Raw genomic sequence first — 10,279 nt, forward strand, 5'->3', positions numbered from 1 at the left:
ACAAGTTTTTAAGTTAATTTGTCCAAAGAAAAAACAAAATGAACAAATAAAAGTGTTTTTCATAACCCTGACATATCCAGTTCTTTACCCAAAAGCTGTCTGGTCCATAAAAATATATTTCCCCTGTCATGAAATGTCTATTATACTATATTAACCTATTAATAAAATTTGTTGCCACCAATGACGTATGTTTCAAGTAAAGGAAAATAAAAATTCAATTAGTTTACCATCAATATGTTATATTAAATATCAACACCTTACTCCACTACTTATATATCAAATCTAAAATGGTTTTGTCAATCTAATTCAAGTGTAATTTAAAAATTTTGCAACCCTGCTGTATTAGTTTGTTCTCACATTGCTGTAAAGACATACCTGAGAATGGATAATTTATAATAAAAAGAGGTCTAATTGGCTCATGGTTTTGTGGACCATACAGGCTTCTGCTTCTGGGGAGGCCTCAGGAAACTTACAATCATGGTGGAAGGCGAAGGGGAAACAAACATGTCTTGCATGGTGGGAGCAAAAGGAAGAGAGAATGAGGAAGGAGGCACCACACACTTTGAAACAACCAGATATCATGAGGTAGCATTAGAGGGATGGTGCTAATCCATTAGAAACCACCCCCATGATTCAATCACCTACCACTAGTCCCCACCTTCAACATTGGAGATTAAAATTTAACATGAGATTTGCATGGGGACAGAGAACAAAACCATATCACCTGGCATCTGACTTTAATTATTCATGATGACTTGAGACCCAGAGAAACTCTAAAGTTTCTCTAAAGCATCTCTAAAGAAACTCTAAAGCAATCCATGTTGTATACACAGCAGTATAACTGAGGTCAGCTGCAGGTGGAGGTGTGGCTAGGTCAGGAATCTTCATCAGTAATTGTCATGGAGCAGACATTTTGCTAGGTATTGGAGATACATATGGTCTCCTACCTTGATAATCTGAAAATTCAGTAGGTTAGCTTTCCAGAAATGTAGATCTTACATGTGGGGACATCATCCAGTGTCCCTGCTCCATCAAACCCTCATGCCCATTAAGTTTGTCCATGACTCTGAGGTTCTCCTTGGAACCCCCGACTCATCTCTGAACTACACACCACCAATACCCTAAGTGTCTCTTGATTTTGTACTTCTCTAGACCCCATGCTCAATCATCTCAACCTCTCTGTGAATATCATCAATGCCACAGCTTTCAATGTTCCTGTCCATATGCCCAGTCACCAAGTGGGAGACCTTGTACTCATTGTTGCTGTCTCCTACCTTTCTTCTAACTCCCTTCTCCTTCCTTTCCTGCAGTGGCTGCATTGCATGTTATCAAACTCATGAGATTAATTCTTTTCTTACTATTTCCTTTGTGTAGAATGCATGGTCTTGTGTCGTGGTGAATTGTTCATGTGTCCATTTCTCCTTGGAGACTGTAAGCTCGTTGTGTGGTTCCTCAATAAATCTTGAAATAGCAAATGCATATTAGGTACCAGTAATCCTTTGAACAAGGCTTCGGGAACCAATAATTCATTTTTTCTTGGGAGTGATTTTTTTAAAAAAAGTTTTTGCTCGTTATTAATAATTTGGAGGTGATTACCGTATGGCACATAATTTCAGAAAACAGATGTAACACGTGTGCTAAATATTAATGGTTTGATTTCAGAATTATTTTGTGTCATTATGTTTAAGGGTCCGATTTGCTTTGCAGGGTATTTGCATTTGTGTAATCCTCAGTCATGTTGTACGAAATGTTTCCAACGTACTTATACCACATACTTAACAGGTAATTAAAAAATTTTAAACCACCATAGATTTAAATTGAAAAGGGTCCAGGCATGGTGGCCCACATTTGTAATTCCAGCACTTTAGAAGGCTGTGGTGGGACGATTGCTTGAAGGCAGGAGTTGGAGAGCAGCCTAGGTAACATAGCAAGACCCCATATCTACAAAAACTAAAAAGACTAATTGAACATGCTGACTTGCTCCTCTAGACCTAGCTACTTGAGTGGCTGAAGTGGGAGGATTGCTTGAGCCCAAGTTTGAGGCTGCAGTGAGCTGTGATCACACCACTGCACTCCAGCCTGAACAACAGAGCGAGATGCTTTCTATAGTTAATTACTTTAATTAACTGAAAAGGTACAACATTCTTTAAAGGTGGGAAAGTGATTGCTAATAATGTTCTGTTCATTAGTAGAATACCATAGCTATCTTTTTAAAAAGGAAATATCACACTGATTTTGGAAATATATATTTTTAATATTCTGCAATCAGTAAAAAATGTTCAAAAGCTTTTACATAATAGGTAATAGTATCACCTTAATTGAATGTTATTTTTTCTGGCTATTTTATACTTTACATATCAGAGTAATATTTAGAAATGTTCTTTATGGTAACCAGAAATTGCTATTATCTTCTTTATCCCATCATTGATGTGCAGTTCGGTTAGCAGAAATAAAGCAAACAATGTGATAGTTTCTCATGGTCTGCTTATTGTGGAAAGGAACTGGAGTTTGTGGTGAGGTCACCTTAAATTACTAGAAAATACTACTTAGCTACTGACTTTTCTTCCCCTGCATCGAGTTCATACTCAATTCAGACTCATGATAGTTTTGATATCTCAGAAGAAAAATTTCCACCATAATTGTTCATCTTTTCAAAACTGTTTCTCTGGTCTCACATATTTTTAACAGATAACATTTTTAAAAAATTTTGGGGGCATGTAGTAGGGATATATATTTATGGAGTACATAATATGTTTTGATATAGGCATGCAATGTATAAAAATCATATAATGGTAATTGGGGTATCCATCCCCTCAAGCACTTATCCTTTCTGTTACAAAAAATCCAGTTATACCCTTTTAGTTATTTTAAAATTTACAATTAAATTATTTTGACTGTAGTTACCCTGTTGTTTTATCAAATACCAGATACTAATAATCACATCATGGAGAATGCAATATCTGTTCCCTCAAACATTTACCTTTTGTATTACAAACCATTTGACTGTACTCTTTTAGTTATTTTTAAATGTACAATTAACATATTATTGACTATATCACCCTGTTGTGCCATCTTATTCATTCTTTCTATATTTTTGTACCCATTAACCATCCCTGCCTCGCCTCCCACCACTACCCTTCCCAGCTGCTGGTAACCATCTTTCTACTCTCTATCTTATGAGTGAAATTATTTTGATTTTTAGATCCCACAAATAAGAACATGCCATGTTTGTCTTTCTGTGCCTAGCTTCTTTCATTTAACACAATGATCGCCAGTTCTATCCATGTTGTTGCAAATGACAGGATCTTATTTAGATAAGAACTTTAGAATCAGCCTGTCAAAATTCATAAAAATCCTTTTGGAATTCCAATTGTGATTGCACTGAATATATAGATTGGTTTTGGAGAAATGTTTTATTTGTAATATTAAGTCTGGAAACACATTATACTTGTCTATATCAGTCTTCTTTTAAAAATGCCAATAAAGCTTTATAGGTTTGACCACCTCTCCACAATTAATTCCTTCTATTTGTTGCCTCTTGGAGTAATTTTGAATCACTCTAACACCATAGCTATGTTTTGTTTCCTGTAGGTGTGTTTGCTTTCAGTCTTTCTGGGATCTGTTGAAATCCCTGGTCTGTTGATGATACTCTTTATCTTTCTTGCTATGATGGTTTCTGTAAGGAAGGAGTGTTTTTCTTTTTTAATATAGTTTCTGGCATTTTATTGGATTTGTTGCAGGATGGAACATGGCCACATGTGCTCCCATCTGCTTCTTGATCCCATTTCTGAGCTTTGCGTGGTGTATGTGCAAGACAAACGGTTTGCAAACAGTGAAACCAACACATCAAGGACACAGACAACTAGGGAGCAAGCTGAAAACTTAGATCAGAAGTCATATTGATAAAGAAGAGGTGAAAGACTGTTTTAATTACTAGAGTATCTTAGCATTCTCTCAAACAACATGGGTGATATGGTTTGGCTGTGTCCCCACCCAAATCTCATCTTGAATTGTAGTTCCCATGATTCCCATTTGTCGTTGGTGGGACCAGATGGAGAAAATTGAATAATGGAATGGTTACCTTCATGCTGTCCTCATAATAATGAGTGAGTTCTCATGAGATCTGATGGTTTTATCAGGGGATTTCCCCCTCTGCTCAGCACTCACTTCTCTTACCTCCTGCCATGTATGATGTGCCTGTTTCAACTTCCACCATGACTGTAAGTTTCCTAAGGCCTCCTTAGCCATGAGGACCTGAGAGTCAATTAAACCTCTTTTATTTGTAAATTACTCAGTCTCTGGCATGTCTTCATAGCAGCATGAAACAGACTAATACAATGGGTAATCTTCAACCTTGGTTAAGAAAATCAATATGTCACCAAAGGGAAAGAAATCAAGAAGAAAAAGGTTGAGAACACAACATTAGGTCCCAGCCACCTGAGGGGAGGGTATCACAAGAGAGTATGATTATCAGGAGGTGGGGATCACTGGAAGCCATCTTAGAAGGCTGCCTTCCATAGGTGCCTACTCTGATTCATTAAATGTCAAAATGAGGACCAGAAAATTAAGTGAATTGATCGAAGTTTTACAGCAGGATAGGAAAAGTGCAAAGAATAGAACACTTTACCTTTGCAATTTGCCCAAAATCCACCTACTGCTTTTCACCTTTTGGCAAACGTGGGTCCAACTATTGTGGCAGGATGCTAACTACTTAGCACAAACTTATCCATGCATGGACTTCCTTCTGACTTCCAACTTTAGAATCACAGCATGTAGAAAAAAATTAAGTAGATTGCCCACACTCCCATTCCATTTGCTGTCAGTGAATAGACCCTACATCCATTTATGACCTTCAAAACACAATGGCAGCAAAGAGATGAAAAAATTTTTTTAATATTCTTCTATGTCAATTTTACAAAACACAGACTGTCACTGCCTGGAGCGATAACCTTGAAATCTGAGTCACAGATCTGCAAACCTATTCAGCTGAATGGTTTCCAGGTAGTCTGAAATTACAATGCTTTTATTCTTTTTTCCAACACTCAAAAACCCTTTTATGATTGCTTTAAAGTCAAACACTGCCTTGTTTTCTGAGGATGTAGCTTACTTGTTTTTCTTCTAGAGTCATGTAATCCTCCTTTAAAGAGGACTGTGTTCTGGAAATGACAAGTTCCCAGATGTGATGTAGACTAACCTTAGAGGTGGCCGTATCCAAAGCCTTGTAATAGTGTTGATGCAAAATTTCTATTTCCTTAGGTAAGATTTCTGTAACAAAATGAGATTTAGCCCCATTTTGTGGAAAACTAGGCAGTTAAGCTTCCTGTTCACTGGATATTGGTGTTTCATTCTCTGAGTCCAACAGTGGAAAATGTCAAGTGGAAGAACAGGTTTGAATCATTTGGGAATTTCACAGTTTTATTTTCTACTACATACCTCTGGAAAGGAGCTGTAAAAATGATTCCTGTAAGTAATATTTTGTCAATTCACAGTATTTCCTCCTATTCTTCTTCCTATCACGACTGCTGACTTACTCCTGCCATTAGCAAATTCTCATAACTACTGTGCGTATTATGAATGCATACTAAGTACAATGTCTGGGATAAAGTGTGGAAATACTAAGCCAAATTACATATTCTCTTTCCTTCAGAGAGAAGAGACTCTTTGTTTCTATAACAGAGAGAGGAAATTGGCAATTAAATGCAATGGGAGCAATTGTAGGAAATATGAGCTTGTTGCAATGTAGGGGTGAGTTATTGCAATTGGGGGGTGAGTTGTTGCAGTCAGCTAGATGAAGAAAAGAAACATTCTGGAAAAGAAAACTAAATTATTTTTTGAACATTGTTATGGAACATTTAAAGAAGTAGTGTTATTTCTATATAACTGGCAAAAGCAATACATACTAATTAAAGAGTACACAAGAGACCAGGGCATGCAAGGCACTGTGTGCAAAAGCAAGAAGATTGAATTTTATCCTGGAAATGATTGAGGGACAGAAAACCTCAGAAATAATTCCACAGAAGACTAATATTTAAGGGGAAATTACAAAATGGAGTGCACATTGAGAAGATGAAGAACGGATGGAGAGGAGAGTTTGGAGATAACCTCTAAGATATGATGGCACAAAGGCAGAGAGAGGCAGGCAGAAAGTAGAAGGCTCTATTTCTTTAAAGACATTCATGCAATCATGAGTTTTTGGGAGGATGGCCTTAAGGGGCACAGGAGCAGATGTTAGGGTTAATAAGCCCAGACTCACTAGGGTCTGATGGAAGACCTGGCTCCATAAAGTTCAGGTCCCCAAGCATTTCACACTCCAGGTAGGAGCAAAATGGTAATAGAATAAATCTTTCCCCATCATCCCCCTAGAAGACTGTGAGTTGTTTTGATGCAAAGTAGAGAGAGGTTAAATTACACCTCATATTTCCCCAGAATCTGTGATGCACTGTTGGTCAATACAGCACAGTTAATAGGCAAATAACAAAAACACTCAAACAAGAATGTTATCAGAGAAATATATTAACCTTAACAATGCTTGCATAAATTAAAAGAAACATGGAAAATTTTAAAAATATTTTTTCTTTAAAAATTATTTTAAAAGAAATTCTTATTTAAAAATTTTTGTTAAAGATGACATGAATATCATGCAATAATTAAGTGAATTAATTCAAACATGATCTACTTTCAGCCTCATTTTCCAAACAATATTTCCTAACAATATCTTTTATTTCACATCATATTGATTCAAGGAATCCAATAAAGTTATTAATTTCATATGAAAATGGAAATGCATACAATGAAAACTTAGTTGATAAATAAAGGTGTTCAGAATAATAGTAGTATGTCATCACTTACATTCCTGAGAAAAAGTCATTTAGTTAGGATGTATTATCATTGTTTTGATACACTGCTGGAGGTATTCGCTAAAATTTTCTTTATTCTTCTTTAATTTGTTGAGCAACAGTGGCTCATAAGTGTTCCTTTTCATCTTGCCTTATCAGGTACTAGAATGGAGATTATGTTAGTCTCATAAAATGATTTATTGAATGTTCCCTCCTCTGTTCTCCCTAAGAGTTCAAATATAATTGGAACGATTTGTTCTTTCAATGCTTTGTAGATCTCATTGATGAAACCATGTGGATCAAGCATTTTCTTTCTTGAAATATTTGGACTGGGAATTCAATTTTCTTTTTTTTATTATTATACTTTAAGTTCTGGGGTATATGTGCAGATCATGCAGGATTTTTTCATAGGTATACATATGCCATGGTGGTTTACTGCATCTATCCACTCATAATCTATATTAGGTATTTCTCCTAATGTTATCCCTCCCCAATCCCCCCACCCTCTGCTATCCCTCCCCTAGTTCTCCCACCCCCAACAGGCCTGAGTGTGTGATGTTCCCCTCCTTGTGTTCATGTGTTCTCATTGTTTAACAACCATTTATGAGTAAGAACATGCAGTGTTTGGTTTTCTGTTCTTGTGTCAGTTTGCTGAGAATGATGGTTTCCAGTTACATCCATGTCCCTGCAAAGGACATGAACTCATCCATTTTTTTTTTTTTTAATTTTTTATTGGATTATAGGTTTTGGGGTACATGAGCAGAGCATGCAAGACAGTTGCATAGGTACACACATGGCAGTGTGCTTTGCTTTTCTTCTCCCCTTCACCCACATTTGGCATTTCTCCCCAGGCTATCCCTCCCCACCTCCCCCTCCCACTGGCCCTCCCCTTTTCCCCCCAATAGACCCCAGTGTTTAGTACTCCCCTTTCTGTGTCCATGTGTTCTCATTTTTCATCACCCACCTATGAGTGAGAATATGCGGTGTTTCATTTTCTGTTCTTGTGTCAGTTTGCTGAGGATGACGTTCTCCAGATTCATCCATGTCCCTACAAACGACACGAACTCATCATTTCTGATTGCTGCATAATATTCCATGGTGTATATGTGCCACATTTTTCCAATCCAGTCTATTATCAATGGGCATTTGGGTTGATTCCAGGTCTTTGCTATTGTAAACAGTGCTGCAATGAACATTCGTGTACATGTGTCCTTATAGTAGAACGATTTATAGTCTTTTGGATATATACCCAGTAATCCATTTTTACGGCTGCATAGTATTCCATGTTGTCTCTGTGCCACTTTTTCTTTATCCAGTCTATCATTGATGGGCATTTGGGTTGGTTCAAGGTCTTTGCTGTTGTAAACAGTGCCACAATGAACATATGTGTGCATGTGTCTTTATAATAGAGTGATTTATAATCATTTGGGTATATATGCAGTAATGGGATTGCTGGGTCAAATGGTATTTCTTTTTCTAGGTCCTTGAGGAATCGCCACACTGTCTTAATGAATACATGCCCTGAGACTTTCCATGTATCCCCTCAGTTTTTAAGTTATAATGTAGGGATTTATTGGCTTCATGTTTTTACTATTATCTTTTTAATGTAGTAAGATTTTATGGTGCACTGTTTTTCATTTCCATTGTTGGTTATTTCTACCTTCTCTCCTTCCCTACCTATTAACCAGGCTTGATAATTTGTTGATTTCATTGGACTTTTTGAAGAATCAATTTTTGGTTTTGTCAGTTCTCCCTATAGAATATATATTTTTTCTATTTAATTAATTTCTTCTCTTATCTTACATTTTCTTCCTTCTACCATTTTCTTGACTTTTTTTATTTTTTAACTTTCTAAGATGTGATGTTTCCTAATTTTTTTTGTTAAATACACACTGTATCTAGATACCTCTAAAACATTTGATATCCATTTTTTCATATCATTTATTTAAAAAATATTTTCCAACTTCCATTTTGCTTGCTTCATTTACTTGTGGATAATAGAGAATTTTTAAAAAATTCCAAACGCGAGGATTTCAAAGTCAGAGATCTGCATTGTGTATTTTCAATCTTTCGATATGTCTGAAGACTTGTGTATCGTCAATTTAAGCGAAAGTTTTAGGCATGGCTGCCCAGAGTGCGCACTTTTCCATTTGTAGTGCAATAATCGATATGTCCGTTAAGTCAAAGGTGCTAATTGAATCATTCTAATCACCTCTATTACTAAAATTTTTGTCTGTTGGTTCTCTTAATTGCTGGAAAAGATATATTAAATTCTTTCTTGATAATTACAAATTTGTCTCTAACCGCTTTTAGTTCTGTCAGTTTTTACTTTATGTATTTTGCGGCTTTGTTATATTTTTCTCACTATATATTTTATTCAACAATAATTCATTTATAAAATAATTATTGTTGATAGCATAAACTTTTTTATTTAGTTTTTATTTGGTATATATGAGATTTATTTTCTTTCATCTATCTGTTTTATCTTTTTTTAGATTTGTTGTCTCTATATTAGTTATTACATATTATTATTATATATTCTACATTACTATTACTCATATTTAGTATTGACAAGTCAGTAGTCCTTCTAACCCTACTCCACTAAGTAAAATTTGCTTCTCTGGCTCTTTAAAAATAATTTTATTAAGGTATAATTTGTGTACAATAAGCTGCATCCATTGAAAGTGTAAAATGAGTTGTGTTCACCCATAAAACTGCCACCAAGAACAAGACAGTGAATATTCCCCAAACCCCTAAAAGTTTCTTTGTTAATTACAGCATCTGCCCCAGCTCACGAAGACAACAATCTGCTTTCAGGCACTAAATATTTGCTTCAACTTCTTTTCACACTTTTATATAAGTGGAATTGTATTGTACCTCCCCTCCTGAGTCTGGCTTCTTTTACTCAATAACAAATTTGTGGTTTAGTCATTTGTGGATCATTTGACTAGTCACTGAGTAGTATTCTGTTAAGGGAAAATCTTTCATTACTGAGTAGTACTCTGTTGAATGAAAATACCACAATGTGTCTGCCTAGTCACCTATTGGTGGACATTCAGATTGTTTCCGTTTTTTGGCTCTTGTGAATCCAATTGCTGTGAAAGTTCATGTATAAGTCTAAATGTGAACATATACTTTTATTCTTGTGAATAAACATCCAGTAGTAGGATAGCTAGACATATGCTTACTCATATAAGAAACACATCATCTAGAGAACACTGTTCTCTAGAGGGACTAGTTAGTGTTGATCAGTGTATTCTGGTCCTACAAGACAAGTATTTTGATTTCCAGCACCTTTAAGTCATTTTACAACCAGAGAAATGAAGAAGCCAAGTCATTGAAAGATACACATCTCATTCCTGATGGAGAAACATTGGAGCAGAGTAACCATAGGAGACAGTTTGTCTCTGTGGTCGTAAGCTGCAGAGACTCAGGCTGAACCG

The sequence above is a fragment of the Callithrix jacchus genome, chromosome X (assembly GCF_049354715.1).
Source record: "Callithrix jacchus isolate 240 chromosome X, calJac240_pri, whole genome shotgun sequence".
NCBI classification, from domain to species: domain Eukaryota; kingdom Metazoa; phylum Chordata; class Mammalia; order Primates; family Cebidae; genus Callithrix; species Callithrix jacchus.